The sequence below is a fragment of the Ceratotherium simum genome, chromosome X (assembly GCF_057802395.1).
Source record: "Ceratotherium simum simum isolate JZ-2026a chromosome X, ASM5780239v1, whole genome shotgun sequence".
Taxonomy (NCBI): Eukaryota; Metazoa; Chordata; class Mammalia; order Perissodactyla; family Rhinocerotidae; genus Ceratotherium; species Ceratotherium simum.
Genome location: NC_141940.1, coordinates 91,211,110 through 91,231,895, shown reverse-complemented (window position 1 = coordinate 91,231,895; position 20,786 = coordinate 91,211,110). Strand labels below are relative to the sequence as shown.

Here is a 20,786-nt window from a genome sequence, read left to right as displayed (position 1 = left end):
ACATACAACTATCTACCAGGGCTTTGGGGAGAAAAAGGGAAAAAAAAGGAGGAGGATTGGCAATAGATGTTAGCTCGGAGCTGGTCTTCCTCAGCAAAAACAGGAGGCTTGGCGTGGATGTTAGCTCAGGGCTGATCTTCCTCACAAAAAAAATTAAAAATAAATAAATAAATTTATTGAGCCTTTTTTTGTGGCCTAGCATGCAGTCTATCCTGGAAAATGTTCCATGTACACTTGAGAAGAATGTATACTTTGTTGTTGTTGGGTGTACTGTTCTATATATGTCTGTTATATCTAGTTGGTTTACAATGTTCTTCAAGTCTTCTATTTCCTTGCTGATCTTCTGTCCAGTTGTTCTATCCGTTATCAAAAGTGGGGTATTGAAGTCTCCAACTATTATTTCTCCTTTCAATAATATGTCTATTTCTCCTTTCTATGCTTTCAATTTTTGATATATATTTTGGGGCCCTGTTTTTCAGAGTGTATATGCTTATAATTTTTATATCATCTTGATTGATTGACATTTGATCAATATATAATGTCCTTCTTGTCTCTTGTAACAATTTTTAATTTAAAGTCTATTTCGTCTGATATTAATATAGCCATCTCACATCTTTTGGTCACTATTTGCATGGAATATCATTTTCTATCATTTCACTTTCCACCTGTGTTTAGGTTTATTTAATCTAAATTGAGTCTCTTGTAGATAGCATATTGCTGGATCATGTTGTTGGCCAATGTCTGCCTTTTAATTGGATAATTTAATCCATTTATATCTAAAGAGATTACTAATGAGGAAGGATTTTCTTCTATCACTTTACTATTTGTTTTCTATATATCATGTTTTGTTCCTCAATTCCTTCATTACTGCCTTCTTTTGCATTTCATTGATTTTTTTCTCCTAGTGTACTGTTTTGATTACTTCCTCATTTCCTTTTCTGTATATTTTTAAAGTTATTTTCTTACTGATTATCTTGGAGATTACAACTAACATCCTAAATTTGTAACAATCTAGTTTGAACTGATACCAACTTAGCTTCAATAGCATGCAAAAACTCTACACCTATATAGCTCCGTCCCTTCCCACTTTATGTTGTTATTGTCACAAATTCCATCTTTAAACATTGTGTGCCCATTAATACAGACTTATAATTATTTCTTATGCATTTCTATTTTGAATCATAAAGGAAAAATAAGAGGATTTCCAAGCCAAAAATACAATCATACTGGCTTTTATATTTACCTATGTAGTTACCTTTACTGGTGTTCTTTATTTCTTCATATGGCTTCAAGTTACTGTCTAGTGACCTTTCATTTCATCCTGAAGGACTCCCTTTAGTATTTTTAATGGGGCAGGTCTAATGGAGACAAACTTCTTCAGCTTTTGTTTATCAGAGTATCTCTTAATTTCTCTTTCATTTTTGAAGGATATTTTTGCCAGATACAGAATTCTTGGTTGACAATTTTTCCTTTCAGCACTTTAAATATATTATCCCACTACATTCCGGCCTCCATAGTTTTTCATGAGAAATTGGTTCTTAACCTTATTGAGCATCCCTTATATGTGACACATCACTTCTATCTTGTTATTTTGTTGCTTTTGTCTGTGTTCTTCAACAATTTGATTATAATGTATTTCAGTGTGGATCTTTCTGAGCTTATCCTACTTGGATAATCTCTCCCCAGGGTTTACTCTTGTTGTTTTCTGTGGGCTACAGTCATTCATTCATTTAGTGACTTTTCTACTATTTTTGCAAAAGACTGTATTTCTTGTCATGTGTGGTCACTGGAGTCTCCATTCCATTATCTCAGCAGTTGGCCAGTGACCTGAAAGAGACTTCTCTAAATGCATGGAGCTTAAAAAAATTCTCTTGGTCTTTGCAGATTGGCTTTGAGCTGAGACACTCCTTTAATATTTAGTCAGGCTACCTACAACTCTGCCTTAGCTCTCACCTCCTGCTATGTGGAGTCCAAAGTTCAGTCAGAGATGAAAGCTTATCCTCTCAAGTCTTTTCTGAACATGTGTCCAATCTTGGGCATGTGTGTGGCCCTCCAGATTCACTGGTATATGCAAGAGCCCTTCAAAGCCCTCATTCTCCTACGCATCTTCTCTCAGGTTTTTTAGTCTGCCTGTTGCTTGTCCCTTCCACCATCCCTTGCCCCAGGTGGCTGTGGGGAGTATATGTCTTTAAATGCTTTTGACAGGGCCAGCCCCGTGGCTTAGCGGTTAGGTGCGTGCGCTCCGCTGCTGGCGGCCCAGGTTCGGATCCCAGGCGCGTGCCAACGCATCACTTCTCCGGCCATGCTGAGGCCACGTCCCACATACAGCAACTAGAAGGATGTGCAACTGCGACATGCAACTGTCTACTGGGGCTTTGGGGAAAAAAAAAGGAGGAGGATTGGTGGTGGATGTTGACTCAGAGCCGGTCTTCCTCAGCAGAGGGAGGAGGATTGGCATGGATGTTGGCTCAAGGCTGATCTTCCTCACAAAAAACAAATGCTTTTGACAGATGCCACCTAGGAGTCACTCAAGCTCTGAGAGATCTCCAAGGGAGGTGAATCAAAGGGAAACCTCTAAGCTGATCCCTCAGGGAGCCACCAGGATCCTTCCCCACCGATAGGTCAAAATACACAACCACAACTCTTTAAGAACATTTTTCCTACCCCCTTTGGTACCAGCAATCCAGAGCAGTAGGGCCACTGTCCCCATGACCACCACTGAGCTGGGGAATGGGGGATGGTAGGTGAGTAAACAAAAATGCCACAGTGATCTCTTACCAAAATTTAGCAGCCTCTTTTCTCATTAATCACTCCTCTGGTTGTTGTAAATTTTTGATGAGGTTCCAGAGTTCCAAAAGAGTTTATTTGAACCATTTTAGCCAGTGTAATCCTTGCTTCTGTGGAGGGATGAATCCTTGGAGGTCCCTACTCCACCATTTTCAATGATGCTACTCCCTCTAGGATTTTTTAAAAATTCTTTTAGTTTCCATCTCTGTGGTGATATTACACATCTGGTCTTGCTGTTGTGTAATTTTTCCATTAGAGCCTTTATCATAATAACCTGTAGTGATACTTCTTTTTTTGATAACAGCTTGATTGAGATATAATTTATATACCATACACACACAGTTCACCCATTTAAAGCATGCAATTCAATTCAATGGTTTCTACTATATTCACAGAGTTGTACAACCATCACCCACAATCAATTTTCTGACGTTGTTATGAACACAAAAAGAAATCTTGTACCCTTTAGTTGACACCCTCCCAATACCCCACTCCCCTCTCCAGCCCTATGCAACCACTAATATGCTTTCTGTCTCTATAGATTTGCCAATTCTGGACATTTCATAAGAATGGAATCATGTAATATGTGGTCTTTTGTGATTGACTTCTTTCACTTAGCATAATGTTGTCAAAGTTCATCCTTGTTGTAGCATGCATCAGCAATTCATTTTTTATGGCGGAATAATATTCCATTGTATGGATATAATATCACGTTCTGTTTATCTATTCATCAGTTGATGGACATTTGAGTTGTTACCACTTTGGGCTAGTATGAATAATGCTGCTATGAATTTCATGTACAAATTTTTGTGTGGACACGTCTTTATTTCTCTTAGATGTATACTTAAAAGTGGAATTGCTGAGTCAAATGTTAACTCTCTATTTAACTTTTTGAGGAACTGCTAGAATGTTTTCCAAAGTGGCTGCACTATTTTACATTCCCACCAGCAGTGTATGCAGCTTCTGATTTCTCCATATCCTTGCCAACACTTGTTACTATCTGACTTTGAAAATAGTCATCCTAGTGGGTGTGAATTGGTATCTCATTGTGATTTCTTTTTGCATTTCCCTGAGGGATAATGATTATTGGACATTTCTGTATCTTCTTTGGAGAAATGTCTATTCAGATCTTTTACCCATTGCCTTTATGTTTGAAAGATAGTTTTGTTGGATATATAATTCTTGTTGACATATTGTTTTCTTCTGGCACTTTAAATACAGCATACCACTGCCTTCTGGTCTCCATTGTTGCTGATGAGAAGTCATTGTGATTCCCTTGTATGTGATGTGGTTCTCTTGGTTCTCTGATACCTGATGAGTCATTTTTCTCTTGTGGCTTTCAAGATTTTTCTCTTTGGTTTTCAACAATTTGAATATGATATGTTTAGGTATAGAGCTCTTTGTATTTATCCTACAGGGAATTCGTTGAACTTATTGTGTGTGTAGGTTAATGTTTTTCATCAAATTTGGGATGGCTTTAGCCATTATTGTGAAATGTTTTTTCTGCCCCTTTCTCTCTTTCCTCTCTTTGTGGTCAATTTCCAGAGTCCCAAAGTGGTTGTTTTTTCAATTTTGTCAGTTTTATCATTGCTTTTTGAGGAAGGGATTTGTTGAGCTTCTCACTAAGCCATTTTGGAAGTCCCACCTCTACAGTAGTTGATTTTCATACCTAATACTTCCATATCAAGTACTAACTGTAAACAGCTGAAAACAGAGGACCAGTGGTCCTGAGAAATAGCTGCTTGTTAAAACATTTTAAATGTTTTTTGCCTGATCTGAATTGCCCATTGGAGAAAGTATATCCTCAAACAAAGCAGAGTGGTGAGTAATATTTGCCTATGTGACCTGGTAGTTCTTCACTGGCTGAACTAGTGTAATCATCTTGCTGAAAGGAAAGTTGTATAGTAGTTAATCATGTTGACTAGAAATAACACTTCACACAACAAAGTTGAATTGTACGTATTTTCTTCTTCCAGTAGATGGTGACATTTTATAGAATATAGATAAATTGTCCAGATGGACTGGCAAGCTAAGTGACTAAAATAGAATTGTCTCTATTTCCTTTCTCCTTTATCTACAGCTTGAATTCATTTGCAAAAAAGCAGTCATCAAGAAGTTACATTTATAAAAGGAGACTAAGAATAAAAAATCATTACTAATATAGACAGTACCAATTTTCAACTTCTTCAATGCCTAGTTACATAGCGTTTTTACCAGATATTTTCTCATTTGGCATCAGGCTGCCTATATACAAAAATAGAATACCAAAGACAAAATGCTAAAGTGGGAAAATTTGTCTTTAAATAATGTCCACCTCTGATTTCTCTTCATTTCTTTCTTCCATGCAGGCCCCTAATTCCGCTCTCTTTCCCAAATTAGTTCTTTAGAATTACTTCTCCCTTCCTTTAAACTTTAAGCTTCTCTAGTTTCTAACCTAGAAAACAGTATCTAACTCAAATTCATTCCTAGGTATATGTAATTAGTAGTCTCAGCTTGATGCACTAAATATACCAGGGGTATTAAATTCACTAGTTCAAACCAAACATCAATTAAACATTTATTATATTTCAAGTTTTCTTGCAGAGCTCAGAGTCTATCTAGTAAGGGAAACAAACTCAAACAATATGTGAGAGGTATTTTAATGTGCACTAGATTCCATGGGAACCCAGGAAATGAATCATTAATTCTGGTGAAGGAACTTTATATGTGAGCTTCAAATCTGAGTGAGATATCATAGACTGAGATGCGGGCAAAGGGCATTTCAGGCAGAGGGAACAACTTGAGCTCAGATTTAGAAGCATCAAACTACTCAGTAATTTTGCTGAGCCCAGAAGAGTCTGGCTAGAACACACAGCATAAAACACATGGTGTGCCAACAGAGCTGGAACGGAGGATGGAAGAGGAAGAGGAAGGAAGCGGTAAGAAGTGAGACTGTAGAGGCACGTTGGGGCCAGACCGTGAAACTCTTAAAAGGCATGCTAAGGAGTAAGGAAAGCACTATGAAAAACCTCATGAGGTGTGCTAAGGAGTGTGGACTTGATCTTGTGGGCCTCAGACAGCTGTCTAATAAAGGTGTGAAGGCAGTGAAGGATGGAAGCAGAGGGACCAATTAAGAGATGATTGATTACACAAAGCTAGAGAGGAAAAATACACTGTGGATTGATAAATGGTGACATCTTGCAGGGAAAAGAGTTAATGAAGGAGACATATTTAAGAGACATTCACACGGTAGACTTTATGGGCTAAGGTGAATGGCTGAATGTGGTGCCTGAGAAAAGGAGAGGCATGCACAAAGAAGACTGTGAGGTTTCTAATTCTGGCATCTTGGTATGTAATAATAGCATTATTCAAAATGGAAAATTCATGAGGAATAGCAGATTTGTAGAGGATTGTGGTTTGGGACGAAATAAATTTGAGGAGCCTGGGGGGCATCCATGTGGAGGTGCTGAGACTGAAGTGGAAATATGAGACTAACTGGAGTTCAAGAGAGAAATCTGGAAATGGTATTTGAGTGAACAATGGAAACTTGCTGGGAGAGGCCATGGTAATTGAGTATCAGGTGGATACGTACAATGAGAAGAAGGGCCCAAGGATGGCACTTTGGGATTCCCAACATTTTAGGTTAGGTGGAGACTATGAGAGAGATTAAGAAGGAGCAGCTTGAGAGGTAGCAAGGGAACCACAGGAAATGGAGGCATGTTTGAAGAGGAAAGATGGGAAGTAACCCTCCTCTCACAGTGTAACCTCTATATTTGTGGGAGATGGAGTGGTATACAGTGATATTCTAACAACCTTTCTAGTAAAATCCCTGCCTTACTTTGGCCAGAGCTTGGAAGCCTGTCCAGTCCTCACCATGCTAAAACATCAACATCTTAAGGATGTGAAGAAGTGAGAGTATTATGAAAGATGCCCTGACCTACACCATGTAATTAATCAATTTTTCCTTTTTGATGAGAAAAAAAGTTGAAATTAACAAACTTAACTAAGTTCCATTAAAATTTATGTTTTCCTTCTTACAAGATAAATTATACATATTACAAGAAAGGAAAATGTGTAAAATTGGAAAAATTTCTGTGAGAAGACACTCTTTGTGCAGAAAACATGTTTGTTTGCTGATTTATGTTTCTATTAGAAAATACAAAGGGACGTAGTGAGTTGTAATTGGATTTCAACAGGAAACCACCATTTCTGTCCTTCGGGAGGTAGTAAAGAGGATTAAAATACCTCCTCCTTTGAAGATGTCAGAGAGTATGGTGGATGCTGCCCAGATTCTCCTTCAGCAATAAAGGAAATGTTCCCCAGCTGCTGGGAGTGGTACCCACAGAAAGCCCTCAGCTGTCAGTGTCGTCAGAGATTGCCTTGGCTGAAGAGAGCTGCCTCATCCAAATGTCACATCTTTCTGTGGGTCAGCCAGCATCTAATAACTGAATGACATGGGGCTGGTCCCCTCAACTTGGGACAACTTGGAATTTCCACTGCATCTTCAAAGGTCATCATGTGGTAGACCACAAGTTGTTGGGCTCCTATTGCAACCCCAGCTTCTCCCTCTGCCCAATCTTGCATCCTTCCCTTCCCTTCAACAGGTGTTGATCCCAAGGGCCCTCTGTGTGCTAATCTCCATCTCAGAGTTTCCTTCAACAGAGAACCCAACCTATAACAGAGGTGAACTCACAGAGCTTAGACATGGGTTGCAGGCAAACCCTATGTCTACTTTTTCATCCATTTGAGCTCAGGAGCTCAAGACAGCTTGGTCATTGGAAGAAAGTAGGGCCAGGAATACCTGGATTTTTAAATTTTATTTTTTAATTAACCTACAGTAAAATTCACTCTTTTTGGTATAAAGTTCTATGAGTTTTGACAAATGCACGAAGTCATGTGACTACCACCACAGTCAAGATACAAAATAGTTATAATCCCCCCCCAAAAAAACCTCCCTCATTCTGTCTCTTTGTAGTCAGTTCCTCCACTCTATCCCTACCCTTGGCAACCACTAATCTGTTCTTTGTCAATATACATATGCGCATTCTCGGATGTCATATAAATGAAATCATACAGAATGTGGACTTTTGAGCCTGGTTTCTTTCACACAGAATAATGTATTTGAGATTCATCCATGTTGTGTGTATCAATAGTGTGCTCCTTTTTATTGCTGAGTAGTATTTCATTGTATAGATCACCACAGTTTGTTTCTCCATTCACCAGTTGAATGACATTTAGGTTGTTTCCAATTTTTAGCAATTATAAAAAGCTGCTACAAACATTCACAAAATGTTGAACATCACTTTTCATTTCTTTTGGGTAAATATGTAGGCATGGAATTGATGGGTCGCGTGGTAAATGTATTTTTAACTTTATAGGCAACTGCCAAATTGTTTTTCCAAAGTGCCTGACCCGTTTTTACATTCCCACCTGCAACGTATTAGTGTTCTATTTGTGCTACAACCTTGCCAACAGTTGGTATTGTCAGGTTTTGTTTTGTTTTTATATTGAGGTTATATTGGCTTTTAACATTGCGTAAATTTCAGTTGTACATTATTATGTTTCAGTTTCTGTGTAGATTTCTTGTGTTCACCACCAGTAGTCTAGTTTTTATCCATCACCATACACATGAGCCCCTTTACCCCTTTTGCCCACCCCCTACCCCCTTTTCCTCTGGTAACCACTAATCGGTTCTCCTTATCCATGTGTTTGTCTTCCACATATGAGTGAAATCATACAGTATTAGTCTTTCTCTGTCTGGCTCAACATAACACCCTCAAGGTCCATCCATATTACTTCAAATGGGACAATTTTGTCTTTTTTATGGCTGAGTAGTATTCCATTGTATATATATACCACAACTTCTTTACCCATTCATCCATTGATGGGCACTTATGTTGCTTCCACGTCTTGGCTATTGTGAATAAGGCTGCGATGAACATAGGGATGCATAAATCTTTTTAAATTGTTGATTTCATATTCTTCGGATAAATACCCAGTAGTGGACCAGCTGGATCATATAGCATGTCTATTTTTAGTTTTTTGATAAATCTCCATACTGTTTTCCATAGTGGCTATACCAGTTTGCACTCCCACCAGCGGTTTATGAGAGTTCCCTTCTCTCCACACCCTCTCCAACACTTGTTTCTTGTCTTGTTAATTATAGCCATTCCAACAGGCATGAGGTGATATCTTATTGTGGTTTTTATTTGCATTTCCCTAGTAATTAGTGATGTTGAACATATTTTCATGTGCCTCTTCGCCATCTGTATATCTTCTTTGGAAAAATGTCTGTTCATATCCTCTGCCCATTTTTTGATTGGGTTGTTCACTTTTTTGTTGTTGAGTTGTATGAGTTCTTTATATATTTTGGAAATTAACTCCTTGTCAAATATATGATTTGCAAATATTTTCTCCCAGTTGGTGTGTTGTCTTTTCATTTTGTTGATGTCATCAGGTTTTTTCAAGCCATTGTAATAGGTATTCAGGGGTATCTCATTGTGATTTTTTTTTTAATTTTTATTTATTTATTTTTTTCCCCCAAAGCCCCAGTAGACAGCTGCATGTCACAGCTGCACAGCCTTCCAGCTGCTGCATGTGGGACGCGGCCTCAGCATGGCCCGAGAAGCGGTGCGTCAGTGTGTGCCCGGAATCCGAACCCGGGCCGCCAGCAGTGGAGCGCAAGCACTTAACCGCCAAGCCATGGGGCCGGCCCTCATTGTGATTTTAATTTGCATTTTACTATTGATGTTGAGCATCTTTTCTTATAGGCAGTTAAGTGGCATATCTTCTTTGGTGCAGTGTCCAAATCTTTTGCCCATTTTCATATTGGGTTGTTTGTTTCCTTACTGTTGAGTTTTGAGAGTTCTTTGTATCTTCTAGATACAAGTCTTTTGTCAGATATGTTATTTATAGATATTTTCTCCCGGTATATAGCTTGTATTTTTATCCTCTTAATAGCATCTTTTGCTGAGCAAAGATTTTTACTCTTCATGAAGTCCAACTTATCATTTTTTTCTTTCATAGATAGTGCTTTTGGTGTCATATCTAGGAATTCTTTGCCTAAAACAAGGGCACAAAGATTTTCTTCTATGTTTTCTTGTAAAAGTTTTACATCTTACATTTAGGTCTATGAACGATTTTGAGTGAATTTTTATAAAAAGTGTGAGGTATGTGTCAAGGGTCATTTTTTACATATGGATGTCCAATTGTTTCAGTACCATTTGTCAAGAAGATGATCTTTTCTTCATTAAATTACCTTTGTAACTTTGTCGAAAATCTGTTGATCATATTTGTGTGGGTTAATTTCTAGACTCTATTCTATTACATTGATCTATGTGTTCATCCTTTTATCAATACCACACTGTCTTGACTATTGTTGCATTATAGTAAGTCTCAAAACCAAGTAGTGTAAATCTTCCAATTTTGTTCTTTTAAAAAAATTGTTTTGAATATTCTAATTCCCTTGCCTTTCCAAATAAATTTTAAAATCACCTTGCTGATACCTACGAAGAATCCTTCTGGGACTTGGATTGGAATTAGGTGGAATCTATAGATAAATTTGTGGAGTATTAACATCTTAACAACATTGAGTCTTCCAATCCATGAACACAGTATATCTTTCCATTCATTTAGCTCTCTTTGATTTTTTTCTTCACTGTTTTGTAGCTTTCAGCACACAAATCCAGCATATATTTGTTAAATTTACACCTAAGTATTTCATTTTTTGGTGTTATTATAGATAGTACTTGTGGTAGGCCACTAAAGATATCCATGTCCTTATCCCTGGAACCAGTGAATGTCACTTTATGTGATAAAGTGTTTGCATGTGTAATTAAGTCAAGGATCTTGAGACGAGAAGATTATCCTGGGTTATTTGGGTGGGCCCTAAATTACATCCTTATAGAAAGAAGAAAGAGGGAGAGTAGACACACACACACACACACACATACACACACGAAGGCAATGTGAAGACAGAGCAGAGAGAGATGCAGCCACAAGCCAAGGAAGGCCAACAGCCACCTGAAGCTAGAAGAGACAAAGAACAGATTCCTCTTACAACCTCCAGAGGGAGTGTGTCTTGCCTTTTGTGGGTGGTGGCTTCACTATCAGTTCAGTTTTCAAAGCCTTTGCCATGCTTTTTTGGTCTGTTCCCTGTGTGTGCAGCTTGAGGGTAAGCCTAGGACTTTCTAGTTTATAAACAGAATTAGGAGATTCCTTTCTCCAGCTCTCTTTGAGGTTTCTCCCACACTCTCTGGCTCTCATGGGCCCCCCAAAAGATGGGGTTCTCTCAGAGTTCTAGCCCCCTGCATTATCCAGCAGTTCCACATGATTGGGGTTGCCTTCTCTCTTTGGTGTAGGAAAAAAATAATGGGGATTCCCTCACCATCTTCAGACAACAGGGGCACTGGACTTGTGATATGTCTGAGGAAAAATCTTCCCTAGACCTAGGCAAGACACAGTGCAAACAGCCACTCTCTGCTATGTTCTTTGGCAATAGTAACAATTTTCCCAGGACAACTGCTCTAAGGGTTGAGCATTGGCTTGAGCGTTTACTTTCTAAAAGTAGTAATGTGGGGCCAGTGCTGTGATAATTCTATGCATTAACAGTCCTTTGGACTCTTTATTGCAGATTGTCATCTGGCAGACTCTGAAATGGGTATTATCCTGCAGGAGTTTTATGAAGCAGCACTCTTAGGATCAACACCTATGGAAGGAAAGGGACAGGAAGGAAGCAGGATTGGGCCAAGAGATAGGTGGAGCTATGATGCAGTCTTAACACATGCCTCAGCTGATCCTACTGGGAGCTCTGAAGACAGCACATCATTTAGAGCTGTCTAAAGTTGAGGTGAGAGGGCTAGGGTCCTATAATCCCGCATTAATCAGTCATTAGATGTGGGCTACCCCTGGCGGAGGCATGACTTTAGGCAAGGCAGTTCTCTTCAGTTTAGGCAATCTCAAAGGGGGCTAACAGCTGAGGGCTGTTTGCCAAAGGAACTCCTAGCAGCTGAAGTAAAAAGCGCGTGAAGGGGATCTGAGGGATTCCTTATTATATCCACCACACTCTTTAAAAAGCGAGTAATGACAGCAATCCCCTTTATAAAGCAAAAATTGCAGGAGATGCAAGGAGAAATTGATATAAACTCACTAATGATATAAAGCTTTTAACATACCACTTTCAATACAAGACAGATCAAATGGCCAGAAAGTAAATAAGAATATAGAAGACCTAAATGACAAATTAATAAGGCATATATTATGGATATATCACGCTTTATACAATGATAATTGAGAATACACCTTCTTCTCAAGTGCACATGAACAAGTCATAGACATTGATCGTATATTAAGTCACAAAGGGAGTATCAGTCAGTTCCATAAAATAGAACTATTATAAACAACATTCTCTGATCACAATGCAATAAAACCAGAAATTCTACCTGGAAATTTAAAAATCTTCTACTAAATAATTCTTGGGAGGAAGGAAAATAAAAATAAATGAAACTATGGAATTTTAAAAAATACTACTAATGAAAACACTACATATCAGAAATTATTAGATATAATTAAAGAAGCAATTGGGGGAAACTCCATACCCTTAAACAATATCAATAAATATCAACAAATGAATAATATAAATGTTAATAAAAATGAAAAAATAAAAAATAAAAATGTATGAATTAAATTCCCAACTCAAAACACTGAAAAAAAAGAACAACAAAGCAAACAAAAGCTCAGGGAGGAAAGAATAAAGATAAAAGCAGAAATTAATGAGATAAAAAATAGAAAAACAGTACATTTTTTACATCTAATTAGTAAATCAAAATCCTATTAAAAAATTAATAAAATAGACAAACCACTATTGTATTGACTAATACCTCCAGTTTAATGTTCAACAGTTGTAGAGAAAATGGGTATCCTTACCTTGTACCTGATCTTAGCAGAAATCCCTCTAATGTTTCAAGAAAAAAAAAAAGAGTGAGAGACATATACACAATTAAAAATGACATGACGGAAATAACCATTGAAACAGAAGCAATTTTTTTAAAATCATGAGATCTTTTGTAGGCCTCTATGCAAAGAAATTCAAAAACACAGATGAAATGGATAATTTCCTAGGAAAATACATTTGCTAAAACTGACCCCATTAGAGAGACAAAGCTTAAACAAATTAATTTCTTTAAAGTTATAAAAGAACTATCCCACAAAAAAGCAGTTGGCCTAGACGGTTTCACAGGAGAATTTTGCCAAACATTCACAGACAAGATTGTCCAAATACTATACGAATTATTCCACAGCATGGAAAACCTTTACTTTATTTTTATGAAGCAAGTATAAACTTGATACCTAAACCTGATAAAGACAGAACAAAAAAAGAAAATTACAGACTAAGTCACTTATGAATATTGGTGCAAAAATACTAAATAAAAAATAAACAGAATCCTGCAAACCATACATCTGATAAGGGCTTAATCTCCAAAATATATAAAGAACTCATGCATCTCAACAACAAAAAAACTACCAACCCAATTAAAAAATGGGCAAAAGACCTGAACAGACATTTCTCCAAAGAAGATATACAGATGGCCAACAGACACATGAAAAGATGTTCAAAATCACTAACTATCAGGGAAATGCAAATCAAAACTACAATGAGATATCACCTCACGCCCGTCAGAATGGCTATAATTAACAAGACAGGAAACAACATGTGTTGGTAGGTTGTGGAGAGAAGGGAACTCTCATACACTGCTGGTGGGAGTGCAAACTGGTGCAGCCACTATGGAAAACAGTATGGAGATTCCTCAAAAAATCAACGATAGAACTACCATATGATCCAGCTATTCCACTGTTGGGTATTTATCCAAAGAACTTGAAAACACCAATTTGCAAAGGTACATGCACCCCTGTGTTCATTGCAGCCTTATTCACGATAGCCAAGACTTGGAAGCAACCTAAGTGCCCATCAAGGGACGAATGGATAAAGAAGCTGTGGTATATATACACAATGGAATACTACTCAGCCATAAGAAACGACGAAATCCAGCCATTTGTGACAACATGGATGGACATTGAGGGTATAATGCAAAGTGAAATAAGTCAGAGGGAGAAGGTCAAATACCGTATGATTTCCTTCATTAAGTAGTAGATAATAACAACAATAAACAAACACATAGGGACAGAGATTGGATTGGTGGTTACCAGAGGGGAAGGGGGGAGGGAGGAGGGTGAAAGGGATAATTCAGTACATGTGTGTGGTGATGGGTTGTAATTAGTATTTTGGTGGTGAACATGATGTAGTCCATGCAGAAATAGAAGTACAATGATGTACACCTGAAATTTTTACAATGTTATAAACCAATGTTACTGCAATAAACAAAAAATTAAAAAAAAATAAAAATAAAAAAAATAAACAGAATCCAACATGACATTAAGTAAGTAATACTCCATGTCTAATTGGGATTTACCCCTGAAATGGAAGGTTGGTTTAATATTATGAAATTCATTAATATACCATATTAATACATCTGAGGAGAAAAATCATATGATTATCTCCACTGATGCTAAAAAAAGCCTTTAGCAAAATTTAGCTTTCTTTCCTAATTTTAGAAAGACTCAAGACAATAGAAATTGATGGATACTTCCTTTACATGATGACATATGTGTGGGTGCATGTGTAAGTATATACACCTTAATCCTAAACCCAGCATCTTACTTAATGGGAAACACTAGAAGAATTTCTGCTAAGATCAGGAACAATGTAAGGATATTCATTATCTCCACGAGTGTTTAACATTAAACTGAAGGTATTGGCCAAGAGAATTAGACAAGAGAAATTAATAAAGAGTTTGAAAAAGAGAAGTAAAACACCTTCTATTTGCAGATGACATGATAGTAAATCTGGAGACCCCTACAGAGTCAATAATAAAAACTAACTCAAACAATGAAAGAATTTAGTAAGTTGGCAGGACATAAAATTAACATATAGGAATCAACTGCTTCATGTACACAATAACCAGGTAGCAGATGTAATCTTAGAGAAAAATCCACTTACAATAGCAACGAAGATGATAAAATACTTAATAAATTGAACAAGAAATATGCTAATCTATACAATGAAAATTTTAAAACACTCCTGAAAGACACAAAAGTAGTCTTGAACAAATGGAAAGACATTCCTTTCTCTTGGATACGACAACTCAATATCATAAAGATAATTCTCCTCCCAAGTTATTTTAAAAATTTACCACACTTTCAATAAAAATACCAATAAGCTTTTATTCGGGACCTAGACAAGTTGATACTAAAGTTTATATGGAAAAATAAGTTTGCAATAGCTAAATGGTCTCTCTCAGTTGCTTGAACTGGCCATATTCTCTTCTGCTACTCCATTCCCATCTCATTTAGTTGAGCCCTTCTCCACCTTCAGATCTCGCTCAAGTGTCCCTTCTGGGAAGCCTTTACAAAACACACACACACACACACACACACACAGTCAAAGTCTAAGGCAGGCCTTTTTGTTTTACACTCTCACAGAACTGTGTTCCTCTCCTTCACAGCACCTGGCTCAGTTTGGGGTTATTCACACACTGGGGGATTTATTTGGTTAAAGCGGGTCTCTTCTCTTAGGCTGGAAAGGTCATGCGAGCAGGGACAGGGACCGTTTTTCTCACCATGTATCTCCTCAGCCTAGCACAACCCCAGGCACCTGATTGCATTTGACAAATATTTTTGAATAAATATCAAAATACAAAAAAAAAAATACAAAGGAAAGGTCCAGTCATTTTTGAGGCAATTTGGTCTCCAGACCAGGGGTTTTAAAGTATAAAAGATGTGATTTTAGCACCCCTGTTTATAATGTTTGAAACCTCATGAAAAGGAGAAAAGGTATAAGAATAAATGAATCAAAAGGAATAATTTGTTTCTTTTTCTCAGCCCAAACTCCTGGTCTCATTTTTCCCTCAGCCAAGCCTGCAGATTCTGCCTCCCTAGCCTCTATCCATCCCTTCCTTTCCTACTGCCATCTATTTCAAATTCTCCTCTCCTTCTGTCCCAACAGCTCCTCCTGCCTCTATCTCAATCCACTGGACTCTAGCAAGACTATTTTTAGAAAGTCACTTTTGTTAATATTACTTACTCCCTCAATAAAAATAGTCAGTGGTTTGCTTTCAAAGACCAAATGTAAAAGTGCTTCCTCCCAGCAGTCAATCAGACAGCAGATCCTTATTGACCATTTACTATGTGCTTAACACCATGACAAGCTATGGCATTCAAGACCCCTACCATCACAATTTACAAGCCTTAAGGATTTGAGCCTTTATCCAAAAACTAATTGGAAGCCATGATGGATTCCAAGCAGAGGAGTGACACGACTGGAATAAATCACTGATTCAAAATCAGAGGAGGGCAGAGTGGAAACAGAGACTAGCTAAGCAGTTTTTACAGGGCTCCAGGGGACAGAGAGTGGTCACCTGGGCTAGGGTGGTAATAGCAGCAATGAAGAGAAGTGAATGGATTAAAGGGATATGATGAGGTAAAACCAACCCAACTTGGCGATGGATTGGATTGAGGAAGGGGGGCTGAGGAAGAGGAAGGCTGAGGAAGTGCTGAGACCAACTCCTAAATTTCTGATTGCATAATAGAATAGGTGGTTTTCCCATTCACACATTAAAATTGAGATGACTTTGAGGCAACCAAGAGGGAATGTCAAGTAGGTAACTGGATTTCTATGTCCGGAGCTCCAAGGAGAGGTCTGGGCTGGAAATGTTGATCTGGGTTATTGAAGAGACCATAGAGTGAAAAGAAAGAGGACCTATGGCTGAGCCTGAAGGAATTCTAACATTCTAACATGGAATGTTAGGCGGAGGAGGTTGAGCTTCCCACAACAGCAACAATGACGGTAACTCATAATACTTCAAGCTTACTCCATGTCATGCACTGTTGTTGTATCTATCTATCTATCTATCTATCCATCTATCTATCTATCTTATAAAATTTAATTCTTACAATAACCCTGCAAGATAGGTACTATTAGGATCACTGTTTTACAGAGCCCAGTCTCCCAAAGTGTGATGGGATGGTGTGATGTCACAGAAGTTGAAAGAAGAGAGAGTTTGAAGGTGGGAGCTGTTATCAGTGTTAAATGCTATTGAAAGATGAAATAAAGTGAGACATGAAAATGTCCTCAAGATTCAATAACGTGGAAGCCATTGATAAGCTTAGAGCGAGCTGTTTACATAGCAGTGTGGGGGTGGACTCCAGACTGGAGTGTGCTGAGGAGTGAGTAGGAGATGACAACAAGGAGAGAACAAGCATAGACAACTCCACCAAGGGGTTGGGCTGTGAGGAGCAGGCAGAGAAAGCAGCAGCAGCAGGACAAGGGTGTGGCGAGGGTGCGTGGCAGAAGGATGCAGGTGCAGGCTGGGATCCAGCCAGGCTCTGCACTCAAGCTGTACACCTTGGCCTGGGGCTGCGGCCTGAAGGAAGGGGTACCTTTTTCAATGTGGTCAGCCCCCTTTCTGCAATGCATCTGTCTGGAGGCAGGCACCTTCTGAGTCCCATAAAGGTGCTGTGTCAGCAGCAGCTGTGCTAAAGGAGGATGTGAATCAATGGGACTTTTTAAAAAAAGAGAGAGAGAAATATTTACCTATGTTTAATTCTCACATTGGTGAGAATAATCTGGTTGAGAGGGTGTGGTTGAATTAACAGGAGGGAGAAGTGATGATTGATGGGGGAACTGAGGCCTACTCTACTGTACCAGAAAGAAAAAAAGGGGTAGCAGTTTCACTAACTTAGATGTGATGGCAATCACTTTACAGAAAACAACTTTGTTTCTGAACAAGCTCTCTTTCTGTGGGGGTGACAATTTACCTTGATAATTCCTAGGGTTTCTCTACTCCCAGGGCTGTACCATTGATCTGGGGTCTTAGGATCATTGGGTTTTGTCCACATAGTTGCCCCTGAGATGCTGCCATCACTGTCTCTGCTACCTTTCTGCTGCCTCCAAGTTGTGCCTGGGGCCCAGGAAGGTTTGGGACAGCGCCTCTGGTCATCTCTGTCAAGACAAACCATATGGCCACTCCTCCTTGAGTCCTGCTCTTCCCTGACACATTGCCAGGAAGAAGAGCTCAGGTGCTCTTATAATTCTACTTTTTTTGGGGGGGGACGGGGGGGAGATTAGCCCTGAGCTAACATCCGATGCCATGCCAATCCTCCTCTTTTTGCTGAAGAAGATTGGCTCTGGGCTAACATCCGTGCCCATCTTCCTCCACTTTATACGGGATGCCTGCTTGTGGCTTGACAAGCAATGTGTCAGTCCAGGCCCGGGATCCGAACCTGCAAACCCCGGGCCACTGAAGCAGAGCAAGAGAACTTAACCACTACGCCACCAAGCCGGCCCCTCAGGTGCTCTTTCCTGTGGGGCCCATAGACTTTTCTCTCTCCCTTCATCCACCCCCAGCCTAGGGGAGGGGCCAATGGAGCACTCATCCTTCGCCTGCTTCTCCAAGACTTTTCGTCTAAGCCCTCACTCCTCTACATCAGCTAGCCTTTGCTTCATAACAACCTCCAAAACAGATGTTGGCTCAGGGCCAATCTTCCTTACCCCCCCCTCCCCCCCCCAAAAAAATAACACCTTAGTATCTTACAACACACATCTGTTGTTTCTCAGAATTCTGTGGGTCAGGTAGGTGGTTCTTCTGGTTTGGTCAACTCAATTGGGACTCAAGGGTGTAGCATCTTTCTATTCAAAGTGTGGTCCTCAGACCAGCAGCACCCAGGAGCTTATTAGAAATGTAGACTGTCTGGCCCCACCCTAGGCCTAACGAATCGGTTTCTGCATTTTGACAAGATCCCCAGGTGGTTTATGCATATATTAAAGTTTGAGAAGCACTGGTCTAGGATATTGTCTCTCATCTGTCTGGCGGTTGGCAGGTTGGTTGGTCTGGAGGGCCTCAGCTGGGAGGGCTTATGCTCTGACCCATGTGGCTAGCCCAGGCTTCTTCTTTTTTTCTTTTAAAATCTTTAAAGATTTTATTTATTTATTTATTTTTCCCCCCAAAGCCCCAGTAGATAGTTGTATGTCATAGCTGCACATCCTTCTAGTTGCTGTTATGTGGGACGCGGCCTCAGCATGGCCGGAGAAGCGGTGCGTCGGTGCGCGCCCGGGATCCGAACCCGGGTAGCCAGCAGTGGAGCGCGCTCACTTAACCGCTAAGCCACGGGGCTGGCCCAGCCCAGGCTTCTTCACATGGCAACCTCAGAGTTCCTAAGAGCAGTGAGAGGGCAATCCCCACAGTGGAAGAATTTTTCAAGCCTCTGTTTGTGTCATATTTGCTACTGTCCCATTGGCCAATGCAAGTCACAAGGCCACCCCAGAGTCAGTATGGGTAGGCAATGCCAAGGGGTGTGGAGAGACAGGGGAAAACTTTGTGGTTATTTTTAAAATCTACCACACTCTCCACTACTGGAGTTTAGGCTTTTGGAAAGAAACACCAGCAACCTTTTGCATTCTGCCCAGCCACATCCCTCCTCTCAGATGAGTGCAGAGCCACCCATTTGCTTAAAAGAGGAAAGGAGGGAAAAGTAATAACATAGGGAAGGAAAAAGTTATAGATTAATATTGGAAAATAATGTCCTTGCCACAAAGAAGATGGGTACAGAGGTAAGCAGATATATGGGTCTGGTAGTGGGAAAGTGAGAGACTCTCTGACACGGTTTCATTTTCTCAGTGAAGTAGGAGGTAAGGTCATCTGTTGAGAATGGGGGGAGTGGTGGAGTGCAAAGATGGGTATCAGAGATCTGAGGAGAGGAGACCTCTCCTCAGAGAAGGTTTGAAATAGTCATAATTGAACTTGAGACTGGAAATTGACATGAAAAGTGTAGGATTCTGGGGACCATTTGAGGTTGATGATTATGACTTTATCCTGCTGCCAATCTGTCCTGTGGGGAAACTTTTGCAACAGTGTTTGCAGGCACAGAGAAAGCCAAAAGCAGCATTTGGGGGGTTTTGCTAAATGAGTAATGAAAAGACAGAGTGCCAGGGAGTTTAGGTTATTGGCAGAAGTGTTATGCAAATAATGGTCTAAGATCTCTCAGCTGAACATGAAAAATTGAGAAGAAAGTGGGGGTAGTGGTCAATGAGGCTGGAGAACGGAGAGGATTGGAACAACTGGCTGAAGGGTGAGGGAATTGTGGACAGAGAGCAGGATGCTTGAGCTAGTGATTTCAGAGGTGCAGTAGTTTCCGTGATGAAAAAGACCAGAGGAGCTCTTTGGAGATGTTCTCACTTTTCCATTTTGAACACCTTCCCCTGGTGGAGATGAATAGATTTGCTTTTATCTTCCACTAACCTTACAACACCTTCCCCAAGGGGGTGAGAGGAAGCTCTTCTTTCCTTGTTCTTTATCCTGCTGAAATAGAGCAAAAATTATCCTTTTGAGTTCTTTTAGATTTCAGGAACTCTAAGCTTAATCTGCCTCTTGGACATCCTGTCACTTTTTCATCCATCCTTGAGTACATGTCCCTCCTTGTGGGTCCCTTTAAACACTGAGCTCCTGAGAAACTCCACCCTCCTACCCCTCTGATTCTGTAAATGCCTCTTGTTTATGTGTGTCAGAACAAGCTAGGTTACGCTTTGGTAACAAATGACCCCCAAATCTCACAATGCCAGGAGGTATGGAGGCACTAAAAATTATCCGCATTTTACAAATGAGTAAACTGATCCTCAGGGTGTCTGTAAAATGTGCATGGCCCTCAGCGGGCAAAACCCTAAGGAACACAACACCAAATTTCACGAATGCTACACCTTAACAATTAAATGCTCTGCGTGAATGCAGGAGTGCCTCTACTGCCCATGGACTACCATGCAATGTGCAATCGAGTGTCTTTATCCTAGCAGAGAAGTTCTCCATCCAAAACTCATAAACCGCACCCCGAGGCTGATGGGGGCGCTGGATGGAGATAGTGACCAGGGGCCCCGCTCTAAAGAATGTGGACGCGAGTCTGCCTACACCAGAGAT

The 20,786-nt window shown here is 39.7% G+C and overlaps 1 protein-coding gene and 1 long non-coding RNA gene across 2 annotated transcripts in view; one reads left to right on the top strand and one right to left on the bottom strand.

Moving 5' to 3' along the window:
• LOC147911938 (uncharacterized) overlaps window positions 1-9,758 on the top strand; it is a 29,266-nt gene extending 19,508 nt beyond the window's left edge. The window contains exon 3 of the long non-coding RNA XR_015550572.1: window positions 9,313-9,758. This is a non-coding gene — a long non-coding RNA (uncharacterized LOC147911938). The remainder of the gene's footprint in view (window positions 1-9,312) is intronic.
• Window positions 1-20,786, bottom strand: part of LOC101398697 (uncharacterized) — a 727,039-nt gene that overhangs the window by 48,018 nt on the left and 658,235 nt on the right.